Below are 12,864 nucleotides of genomic sequence, written 5' to 3'. Positions count from 1 at the left end.
CTTTTATACAGGTAACGAGCTGAGATTAGGAGCACACTCTTAAAGGGAGTGCTCCTAACCACAGCTTGTTACCTGTAAAAAAAGACACCTGTCCACAAAAGCAATCAATCAATCAGATTCCAAACTCTCCACCATGGCCAAGACCAAAGAGCTCTCCAAGGATGTCAGGGACAAGATTGTAGACCTACACAAGGCTGGAATGGGCTACAAGACCATCGCCAAGCAGCTTGTTGAGAAGGTGACAACATTTGGTGCGATTATTCGCAAATGGAAGAAACACAAAAGAACTGTGAATATCCCTCGGCCTGGGGCTCCATGCAAGATCTCACCTCGTGGAGTTGCAATGATCATGAGAATGGTGAGGAATCAGCCCAGAACTACACGGGAGGATCTTGTCAATGATCTCAAGGCAGCTGGGACCATAGTCACCAAGAAAACAATTGGTAACACTACGCCGTGAAGGACTGAAATCCTGCAACGCCCGCCAGGTCCCCCTGCACAAGAATACATATACATGCCCGTCTGAAGTTTGCCAATGAACATCTGAATGACTCAGAGGACAACTGGTGAAATGAGATGGTGTTCTTGTGGTCAGATGAGACCAAAATGGAGCTCTTTGACATCAACTCAACTCGCCGTGTTTGGAGGAGGAGGAATGCTGCCTATGACCCCAAGAACACCATCTCCACCGTCAAACATGGAGGTGGAAACATTATGCTTTGGGGGTGTTTTTCTGCTAAGGGGACAGGACAACTTCACCGCATCAAAGGGACGATGGACGGGGCCATGTAACGTCAAATCTTGGGTGAAAACCTCCTTCCCTCAGCCAGGGCATTGAAAATGGGTCGTGGATGGGTATTCCAGCATGACAATGACCCAAAACACACGGCCAAGGCAACAAAGGAGTGGCTCAAGAAGAAGCACATTAAGGTCCTGGAGTGGCCTAGCCAGTCTCCAGACCTTAATCCCATGGAAAATCTGTGGAGGGAGCTGAACGTTCGAGTTGCCAAACGTCAGCCTCGAAACCTTAATGACTTGGAGAAGATCTGCAAAGAGGAGAGGGACAAAATCCCTCCTGAGATGTGTGCAAACCTGGTGGCCAACTACAAGAAATGTCTGACCTCTGTGACTGCCAACAAGGGGTTTGCCACCAAGTACTAAGTCATGTTTTGCAGAGGGGTCAAATACTTATTTCCCTCATTAAAATGCAAATCATTTTATAACATTTTTAACATGCGTTTTTCTGGATTTTTTTGTTGTTATTCTGTCTCTCACTGTTCAAATAAACGTACTATTAAAATTACAGACTGATCATTTCTTTGTAAGTGGGCAAACGTACAAAATCAGCAGGGGATCAGATACTTTTTTCCCCTCACTGTAGCTCAAAGTTAGCTGCATTGTTCCTTGCATGTAATTGGCTGTGATCTTGGGGGTGGCACGGCGCCTGGGAGAAGGTGCCACCTTCAGGCATCGTTCAGGGCTTAAATGCCTCGCATTGCGATTAATGCAGCCACAGGGCTCCTTGATGAAGTGGTTATCGTGCATCTGAACAAATGAATGGATGATGCGTGGTACTTTGGATTATCTCGTGACCTCGACAAAACAACTTTTGTTCTGTCGGGATCACCAGAAAAATCTTGTGATCGACAAAACTTTTGTTATGTTGTGAACGTGAGATAAATAAGTTGTGATCTTGACATAATGAGGGAACTATTTTTTTAATTCATATGTCCTCTCTGGACTTCCGTAGGGTTTCAAACATGTGGCAACACACATCATGGAAGTTGACCATCGGTCTGAAAACAAACTATTTCTGATCCTGGGACTTAGCAACAATGCATCACACTCAAAATATGAGGAAAATAACTACTGTTTAACTGTGCAACCATTGAAAATAAGGTTGCATGATGATACATACTGTAACGGTTCAATATTATACCAATTTGTAAGTTAATTTATAAATGGTTAATACCTGGAGGTAAATAGTGGCGCACTATTTGGCAAGCACTGGCTAGCTATCACACTATTTTGATCAATTTGTTATAACCCATGTATTAATGGTTTATAATGCATTTACTAATTATTAAATAACCATTAAGGACTTAATTACAAACGATTTACAAATGGAACTTTATTGTAAAGTGTTAACAAAGAGATAGAAGCGGTAGGTCTATCGATAGAACAAACAGTTTAACAGAGAAATATATTTTTAATTTTCAGGAGGGGGAATTGCATTGAATCAAAATCAAATCAAACTTTGTCACATGCGCCGAATACAACCTTACCGTGAAATGCTGACTTACAAGCCCTTAACAAACAATGCAGTGCAAGCAGAGTTAAGAAAATATTTAACAAATAAACTAAAATAACCATAACGAGGCTATATACATGAAGGTAGGGGTAAAGTGTGTGCATCGATAATAAACAGCTAGTAGCAGCAGTGTAAAAACAAAATTGGGGGGGTGTCCAGGTGGCCATTTGATTCATTGTTCAGCAGTCTTATGGCTTGGGGCTAGAAGCTGTTAATGAGCCTTTTGGTCCTAGACTTGGCGCTCTGGTACCGCTTGCCGTGCGCTAGCAGAGAAAACAGTCTATGACTTGGGTGACTGGAGTCTTTGAGAATTCTTTGGGTTTACCTGGATGGCAGGAAGCTTGGCCGTACTGGGCCATACGCACTACCTTCTGTAGCATCTTACGGTCAGATGCTGAGCAGTTGCCATACCAGGCGGTGATGCAACCGGTCAGGATGCTCTCGATGGTACAGCTGTAGAACTTTGAGGATCTGGGGACCCATACCAAATCTTTTCAGTCTCCTGAGGGGGAAAAGGTTTTGTTGTGCCCTCTTCACGACTGTCTTGCTGTGTTTGGACCATGATAGTTCGTTGGTGATGTGGACACCAAGGAACTTGAAACTCTCAACCAGCTCCACTACAGCCCCGTCGATGCCTGTTCGGTCCACCTTTTCCTGTAGTCCACAATCAGCTCATTTGTCTTGCTCACATTGAGGGAGAGGTTGTTGTCCTGGCACCACACTGCCAGGTCTCTGACCTCCTCCCTATAGGCTGTCTCATCGTTGTCGGTGATCAGGCCTACCGTTGTTGTGTTGTCAGCAACATAATGATGGTGTTGGAGTCGTGTTTGGCCATGCAGTCGTGGGTGAACAGGGAATACAGGAGGGGACTAAGTACACACCCCTGAGGGGCCCCAGTGTTAAGGATCAGTGTGGCAGACGTGTTGTTGCCTACTTTTGCTACCTGGGGGCGGCCCGTCAGGAAGTCCAGGATCCAGTTGCAGAAGGAGGTATTTAGTCTCAGAGTCCTTAGCTTAGTGATGAGCTTCATGGGCACTATGGTGTTGAACGCTGAGCTGTAGTCAATGAACAGCATTCTCACATAGGTGTCCCTTTTTGTCCAGGTGAGAAAGGGCAGTGTGGAGTGCGATTGAGATTGCGTCATCTGTGGATCTGTTGGGGTGGTATGCGAATTGGAGTGGGTCTAGGGTGTCTGGGAGGATGCTGTTGATGTGAGCCATGACCAGCCTTTCAAAGCACTTCATGGCTACTGACGTGAGTGCCACGGGGCGGTAATCAATTTGGCAGGTTACCTTCGCTTCCTTGGGCACAGGGACTATGGTGGTCTGCTTGAAACATGTAGGTATTACAGATTCAGTCAGGGAGAGGTTGAAAATGTCAGTGAAGACACTTGCCAGTTGGTCCACGCATGCTTTGAGTACACGTCCTGGTAATCCATCTGGCCCAGCGGCTTTGTGAATGTTGGCCTGTTTAAAGGTTTTGTTCACATCGGCTACCAAGAGAGTTATCGCACAGTCATGCAGAAGCAAGAGAGTATCACTTACTTAGCGAGAAAATGCAGCTAGCTAATTTAGCCTACTCAAAAACACTGCTCAAACAGAGGGCTGCTATGTTAGCTAGCTGGCGATGACTATCCAACACAACACTGGAACTCTTCCAAGTCAAGGTAAGCTTTTGGTTTTACTAATTTATTGCCACCAGGGCCCACCGATGTAAGTGCTAAACTGCTTACTGATTGTACACTAACTTTACTGCATGATTGTGGCGGGTTAACTAACGTGTTAGGTTTAGTATTAGCTATGTTGACTGACGTAACTTTAGTCAATATGGTGACAACGATGTAGGCTGTGTGCAGTGGTATTGATATGGTTTGGCTTGGAAAGGTTTTTTCGCCTGGTCACATACAGCTGACGTGTTGTGCACTGAAGTCCACAGGTGAAGGGAAAGGTGAGAGGACGGGAGCGCATAGATCAGAGAAGGAATACAACGTGGCTGCTATGAAAGTGAACCATGTTTACGCATGATCAGAGGTATATTCATTCCACCTATTCTGTGGAAAACCATTTCTTATACGGAAGCAAACATATCTTCATTTATCAAATTGAAACTCTTGTTATCAACTGTTGACCTAATGATTACACCCTAGATTTTTGATTTTTTTTAACTAGGCAAGTCAGTTAAGAACAAATTCTTATTTACAATGATGGCCTACCGGGGAACAGTGGCTTAACTGCCTTGTTCAGGGGCACAAGGACAGATTTCTACCTTGTCAGCTCGGGGTTTCGATCCAGCAACCTTTCGGTTACTGGCTCTAACCACTAGGCTACCTCCCTAACCCATCTAGATGCAGGTAAGAGTGTGCAAGTCGGTATTGAATATGTCACTGTCTGTCCATTTGTCACTGTCACATCCATTTTTTTTCTCGACCTGTGTGCACCTACGTTGTAAACTTTCATTCATAGGCTAGGTTGTAGCAACCTCATGATGGGTATAGGGAAAATCTGAGAATTTATAGCCCAAACCTATCGCTGTTACATTGAACTGGGTGAATGGAATATGAATGACAGTCACCCAATATGATGTAATAGAAATAAGCTATGCTCACGAAAAGTGAAAATCGTTCTCCCTCATCTTAAACGGCAATGACCACAACTGGCTACACTGCATGTTTTATAAAATTCACAGCCAAAACCATAGGGGCCTGCAGTCTTTCCAGGTGGGAAAGCTTTTATTGACGCCATCATCAAGTTTTGGCAGGCTGATGGAGTCAAAGAAGGCTGACACATCAGAACTAGAAAACATCGGATCTGGAAGAATATATCTCCGAGTTTAGGATCTGTCAGCAAGGTGTCTGCCTCAGACCGGATTTATGGATTGCTCTTTTTAGCCTGTGCTCTCTTTAGTTGTCTAGCCAGCAACCTTTCCGGTTTGTCCCCTAGTTCCAATAGTTTTTGTCTCAGCTTTAATAGGAGGTTACTGACCTGGGAACCAAGATGATCATATATTTTAATTTCAAAATATTGTTGTCGTCAACCTGAGAGAGTGAAGTTCTGTATGTCCCCTTCAAAGCGTGGAGTTTTTTTTTTCCCCCCCCGTCTTATACAGTATCATGCGATTCCCTTTTTTTTTTTTTAAATGGCAGACTCATATGACCTTTCATAACCACTTTAAAAGTTTCCCATAGTGTAGCATCAGCTACCACTCCTGTGTCATTAGTCTTGAGGAACTCATTCAACTTGGCTGTCATGCAGTCAAGTGCTTGGTCTGTGAGCAAATAGGGATTAAAACGCCGACTAATTCTGTTTAGGTAAAGAGAGATTGAGGGACAGCATAATTGGACTGTGGTCACTTATGAAGATGCTAAGGTATTTAGAATTGAGCACATTGAGTATCAATTTGGAATCTATTAGGAAGTAGTCGATTCTAGAATAAGACTTGTGAACATGAGTAGAATGATTAGTTCTTGTCTGTGGGATGTTGGTCTCCAGATGTCTACTACATCTCCTGGATTTAATTAATTAAACCTCGTCAGAAGCTGTTGAAATCGCTGTCGGACAAAGTGGACCAATACGCAGCGGATTGCGTGCTCATATATATTTTAAATGTGAACACGCGGAAAAAAACAATAAACAAAACTCACGACAGGAACAGTATAGCAGGCTAAACAAAAGCAGTGCTAACATACAACTACCCACAAGTGACAAACAAAACACACACCTACTTATAGGACTCCCAATCAGAGGCAACTAGAAACACCTGCCTCCAATTGAGAGTCCAGCAACCAAACCTGCACATAGAAAACTTAATCTAGAATCTACTCATACAAACATACACCACAAAACCCCGGAACACATAAATAACACATCCCTCTAAGCTATACACACACAAAAAAAAAAACACCATACAAAAACATACCTCTGCCACGCCCTGACCAAATAATACAAATAATCCTCTATACTGGTCAGGACATGACAGTAGTACCCCCCCCCCCCCCCCCAAAGGTGCAGACCCCGGATGCACCAAACCTGCAAAACCCAGTAAATACCCCAAAACAAACAGAAAAATCCCCCTAAACTAAAGGGAGGGAAGGGAGGGTGGCTGCCGTCAACGATAGCACCTGTGCTACACCCCCCCTCCCCAACCCACCTAAACTGTAGGTGGCGCCGGCTCAGGCCTACTGCCCTCCAGACTGTAGACAGACTTGCTCCGTTCCGGATCGTAGGCAGACCTCTTCCGTTCCACACTGTAGGCAGACTCATTCGACACAGTTAATCCTTTTTATTTTCGGATCGTAGGTAGACTCACCCGGTTCTGGGTCACAGGCAGATTCCCTCAGTCCCGGGTCGCAGGCCGACCCCCTCGGTTCCGGGTCGCAGGCCGACCCCCTCGGTTCCGGGTCGCAGGCCGACCCCCTCGGTTCCGGGTCGCAGGCAGACTCCCTCGGTTCCGGGTCGCAGGCAGACTCCCTCGGTTCCGGACTAGACACTGTTGCCGGATACTCCGGACTGCACGCTGGTGCCGGGCTCTTGAGGCTGGGCTGACGCACTGGAAGCCTGATGCGTGGTGCTGGAAGTATCAGCCTGGGAACACGCACCATAGGGCTAGTGCGGGGAGCGGGAACAGGCCGAGTTGGACTGGGTTGACGCACTGGAAGCCTGATGCATGGTGCTGGTACTGGATGTGCCAGTCTGGGGACACGCACCTCAGGGCTAGTGCGAGGAGCGGGAACAGGCCGAATAGGACTAGGCTGTCTCATGGGAAGCTTGGTCCGGGTTGCTGGTACTGGTCGTGCCGGACTGGAGGTACCCACTTCCGGGTTAGCACGAGAGGCGGGAACCGGAAAGACTGGGCCATGGAGGCGCACAGGTGGCCTTGACCGCACCGCCTGCACAACCCGTCCTGGATGGAACTAGCAGCCCTGCACGAGCGGGGTGCTGGTACAGGGCGAACTGGGCTGTGCAGGGGCCTGATGGTTGCCGTACGTAGAGCGGGCGTAGGGTAGCCTGGTCCTAGGAGGCGTACCGGCGACCAGACGCGCTGCGCAGGCATCCTCCTACCAGGCTGGATGCCCACTCTAGCACAGCGTCTACGAGGGGCTGGAATGGCACGCACCAGACTGTGCATGCGTATGGGCGAGATAGTGCGCACCTCAGCGAAACACGGCGCTCTCCACCTCATACGCTCCTCCATACTCTCACGGGTAGCTGGCTTATGGCTCTTCCTAGGCCTAGCCAAACTACCCGTGTGCCCCCCTCCAAAAATGTATTGGGGGTGCCTCTCCGGCTTCCTTGCCAGACGTGTCCCCTGGTAGCGTTCCTGGTCCACCCCGGCCTTCTTCCACAGGCCCTCTCCGGCCAGAATCTGTTCCCAAGTCCATCTCTCAGTATAGTCCATATATTCCTCGTGCCGCTCCTTTCTCCGCTGCTTGGTCCTGTTGTGGTGGGTAGTTCTGTCACAAACCTCTTCGTCAGAAGATATGTTGAAATCGCTGTTGGATAAAGTGGACCAATATGCAGCGGATTGCGTGCTCATCATCATTTATTTTAAATGTGAACACGAGGAAAAAACAATAACCAAAACTCACGACAGGACCAGTGTAGCAGGCTAAACAAAAGCAGTGCTAACATACAACTCCCCACAAGTGACAAACAAAACACACACCTACTTATAGGACTCCCAATCAGAGGCAACTAGAAACACCTGCCTCCAATTGAGAGTCCAGCAACCAAATCTGCACATAGAAAACTTAACCTAGAACCTACTCATACTAAAACATACACCACAAAACCCCGGAACACATAAATAACCTATACACAAAAAAAACACCATACAAAACAAACATACCTCTGCCACGCCCTGACCAAATAATACAAATAATCCTCTATACTGGTCAGGACGTGACAATTTAGAACCTGTACGTGTAGTTAGTCTGTCAAGATACGGGTCAAAGTAACAATTAAAATCACCTTCGAGTATTAGATTACTGGTACTAAGATCTGGGAGTAAATCAAAAACATTCAGAAATAAATGTGGGTCAACACTGTTTGGGCGTTCAATAGGGTGACAGGGAAAAAGTGAATGTTACCTGATACTATGATGTACCTACCGTGTGGGTCTGTAGACAATGGATGATAGTTGAAAAGGGATGTTTTTACGAAAGAGAATAGCAACACCTCTAGCCTTGGAAGAGAAGGATGATTAATAAACTTCAGAAATCCAGTTGGATCTCAGATGATGCTGTTCGGTAGCTTTTATGTTGGTTTTTGAAGGAAAATTATGTCAGCACCAAGTGATTTCAAGTGCTTAAAACCCTTTTGCTCGCGTGCCTGAGACCGTGCACATTCCACAAGACTAATGTGACAGCTTTAACATCTGACTGATTCCCATGATAGTTTCCTGGCATTTATATCCAAAGGCATTTCAAATAAAACATCTTGAACATGTACTAATTCAAATAAAACTTGTCTGGCAGCAGAAAACAGAAACAAAACAATGTCACAGACCCCAGAGAAACCCACCCTCCTCACTGCTTCCCCAAATGAAGCACTGTTCTCCCCATCTCACATAAATGAGGCCCTTTTCGTGGTTGTTGGAAAACAAATGGATACCTTACGATTTCTGAATAAACAAAGACATTTGTAGCGAGTGATTTCACCCTTTCAGGGGGTTTGCTGTAATTTTGATATGTAGCTTGCAGCTTCTTTGGGCTTGGTGAAGATTCTTGTCATGCTGTTGTGATGGACATGTAGCTTGGATGGAAAATGCAGGCTGTATTTCACCTCCGCCTATCTCATGGTCTGCATCACTTCTCGGAATGTGCACCATTGCTCCATCACCTCCTTGGTGTAGTCGGGGAAGATGAGAACCTTTTGGACTTTGTATCCCATAGCTCATCCAAGTCATAGAATGAGCTCCTTTTTCTGAAAGTGATGCACCCTTGCGATTATGGCTTGGCATCTGGTGAGGGCTTCGCCTGTAGAGTGGTGTGCATGGTCAATGATGAGGGGCTTTGGGAAGTTGTCCTCGCCCAGCAGCTTGGGAAAGAGCTTGGACACGAACTCTGTGGGTTTCGTTGATCTTTCTTCTTTTTTTTTACAGCCTCTTTCATTTGTTGACACATGGCCGTGGCAGAATCCTGTTGCTGGATATCTGGAGTTGTCATCATCAGTACTCAAAATGGCCATATTTCACTTTTTCGCTGCTAGTTTGTGCCTGGGGAATATACTAAACAACGTGTGTGTATATATATAGCTTCAGTGATTTTTCCATTCGTTCCAGTCATTGGCAGCAGAGAACTGGAAAGAAAGGCGGCCAAAGGAGGTGTTGGCTTTGGGGATGACCAGTGAAATATACCTGCTGGAGAGCGTGCTACAAGTGGGTGTTGCTATGGTGACCAGTGAGCTGAGATAAGGCGGGGCTTTAACTAGCAAAGACTTATAGATGACCTGGAGCCAGTGGGTTTGGCGACAAATACGTAGCGAGGGCCAGCCAACGAGAGCATAGAGGTCGCAGTGGTGGGTAGTATATGGGGCTTTGGTGACAAAACGGATGGCACTGTGATAGCCTACATCCAATTTGCTGAGTAGACTGTTGGAGGCTATTTTGTAAATTACATCGCCGAAGTCAAGGATCGGTAGGATAGTCAGTTTTACAAGGGTATGTTTGGCAGAATGAGTGAAGGAGGCTTTATTGCAAAATAGGAAGCCAATTCTAGATTTAATGTTGGATTGGAAAAGCTTAATGTGAGTCTGGAAGGAGAGTTTACAGTCTAACCAGACACCTAGGTATTTGTAGTTGTTCACAAATTCTAAGTAAGAACCGTAGCGATGCTAGTCGGGCGGGCGGGTGCGGGCAGCAATCGGTTGAAGAGCATGCATTTAGTTTTACTAGCATTTAAAAGCAGTTGAGGCAACGGAAGGAGTGACGTATGGCATTGAAGCTCATTTGGAGATTTGTTAACACAGTGTCCAAAGAAGGGCCAGATGTATACAGAATGGTGTCGTCTGCGTAGAGGTGGATCAGAGAATCACCAGCAGCAAGAGCGGCATCATTGATGTATACAGAGAAAAGAGTCGGCCCGAGAATTGAACCCTGTGGCACCCCCATAGAGACTGCCAGACGTCCGGAGAACAGGCCCTCCGATTTTACACACTGAACTCTATCTGAGAAGTAGTTGGTGAACCAGGCGAGGCAGTCATTTGAGAAACCAAGGCTATTGAGTCTGCCGATAAGAATGCGATGATTGACAGAGTCAAAAGCCTTGGCCAGGTCGATGAAGATGGCTGCACAGTACTATCTTTTATCGATGGCGGTTATGATACCGTTTAGGCCCTTGAGCGTGGCTGAGGTGCACCCATGACCAGCTCGGAAACCAGATTGCATAGTGGAGAAGGTACGGTAGGATTCGAAATGGTCTGTTACCTGTTTGTTAGCTTGGCTTTCGAAGATTTCAGAAAGGCAGGGCAGGATGGATATAGGTCTATAACAGTTTGGGTCTAGAGTGTCTCCCCCTTTGAATAGGGGGATGACCACGGCAGCTTTCCAATCTTTGGGGATCTCAGATGATACGAAAGAGAGGTTGAACAGGCTAGTAATAGGGGTTGCAACAATTTTGGCTGATAATTTTAGAAAGAGAGGGTCCAGATTGTCTAGCCCAGCTGATTTGTTGGGATCCATATTTTGCAGCTCTTTCAGAACATCGGCTATCTGGATTTGGATGAAGGAGAAGCGGGGGGGGGCAAGTTTGCGGGGGGTGCAGAGCTGTTGGCCGGGGTACGGGTAGCCAGGTGGAAAGCATGGCCAGTCGTAGAAAAATGCTTTTTGAAATGATTGATTATCGTAGATTTATCGGTGGTGACAGTGTTTCCTAGACTCAGTGCAGTGGGCAGCTGGGAGGAGGTGCTATTGTTCTCCATGGACTTTACAGTGTCCCAAAACTTTTTGGAATTAGTGCTACAGGATGCAAATTTCTGTTTGAAAAAGCTAGTCTTAGCTTTCCTAACTGACTGTGTATATTGGTTCCTGACTTCCCTGAAAAGTTGCATATCGCGATCCACCGCTATTCGATGCTAATGCAGTACGCCACAGGATGTTTTTGTGCTGGTCAAGGGCAGTCAAGTCTGATGTGAACCAAGGGCTATATCTGTTCTTAGTTCTACATTTTTTGAATGGGGCATGCTTATTTAAGATGGTGAGGAAAGCACTTTTAAAGAGCAACCAGTCATCCTCTACTGACGGGATGAGGTCAATATCCTTCCAGGATACCCGGTCCAGGTTGATTAAAAAGGCCTGCTCCCTGAAGTGTTTAAAGGAGCGTTTGACAGTGATGAGGGGTGGTCATTTGACCGCGGACACATTACGGATGCAGGCAATGAGCCAGTGATCGCTGAGATCCTGGTTGAAGACAGTCGAGGTGTATTTAGAGGGCAAGTTGGTCAGGATGATATCTATGAGGGTACCTATGGTTACGGATTTAGGGTTGTACCTGGTAGGTTACTTGATAATTGTTAAGCACATCCCAGTTTAGGTCACCTAACAGTACAAACTCTGAAGATGTATGGGGGGCAATCAATTCACATATGGTGTCCAGGGCACAGCTGATGGCTGAGGGGGGTCTATAACAAGCGGCAACGGTGAGAGACATTTCTGGAAAGGTGGATTTTTAAAAGTAGAAGCTCGAATTGTTTGGGCACAGACCTGGATAGTATGACAGAACTCTGCAGGCTATTTCTGCAATAGATTGCAACTCTGCCCCCTTTGGCAGTTCTATCTTGTCGGAAAATGTTGCAGTTGGGGATGGAAATTTCTGAATTTTTGGTGGCCTTCCTAAGCCAGGATTCAGAGACGGCTAGGACATCAGGGTTGGCGGAGTGTGCCGAAGCAGTGAATAAAACAAACTTAGGGAGGAGGCTTCTGATGTAACATGCATGAAACCAGGGCTTTTACGGTTACAGAAGTAAACAAATGAGAGCGCCTGGGGAATAGGTGTGGTGCTGGGGGCTACAGGGCCTGGGTTAACCTCTACATCACCAGAGGAACAGGGGAGGAGTAGGATAAGGGTATGGCTAAAGGCATGGCTAAAGGCTATAAGAACTGGTCATCTAGTGCGTTGGGAACAGAGAATAAAAGGAGCAGATTTATGGGCGTGGTAGAATAGATTCAGGGCATAATGTACAGACAAGGGTATGGTAGGATGTGAGTACAGTGGAGGTAAACCTTGGCATTGAGTGATGATGAGAGCGGTTGCGTCTCTGGATGCACCAGTTAAGCCAGGTGAGGTCTCCGCATGTGTGGAGGGTGGGACAAAAGAGCCATCTAAGGCATTTAGGGCAGGGCTGGGGGCTCTACAGTGAAATAAAACAATAACTAACCTAAACAGTAGTAGACAAGGCATATTGACATTAGGGAGAGGAATGTGTAGCCGAGCGATCATAGGGTCCGATGAGCATCAATAGGTAAGTCAGGGAGCCGTTCGGTAGTCGCTACTATGCTAGGCGAGCTGGAGACACGGCGATTCAGAAAGCAAGCGGGATGGGGCCAGCAGATGGGTCTTC

Source organism: Salmo salar, chromosome 15 (assembly GCF_965601325.2).
Source record: "Salmo salar chromosome 15, fSalSal1, whole genome shotgun sequence".
Classification (NCBI taxonomy): domain Eukaryota; kingdom Metazoa; phylum Chordata; class Actinopteri; order Salmoniformes; family Salmonidae; genus Salmo; species Salmo salar.
This window is presented reverse-complemented; position numbering follows the sequence as displayed.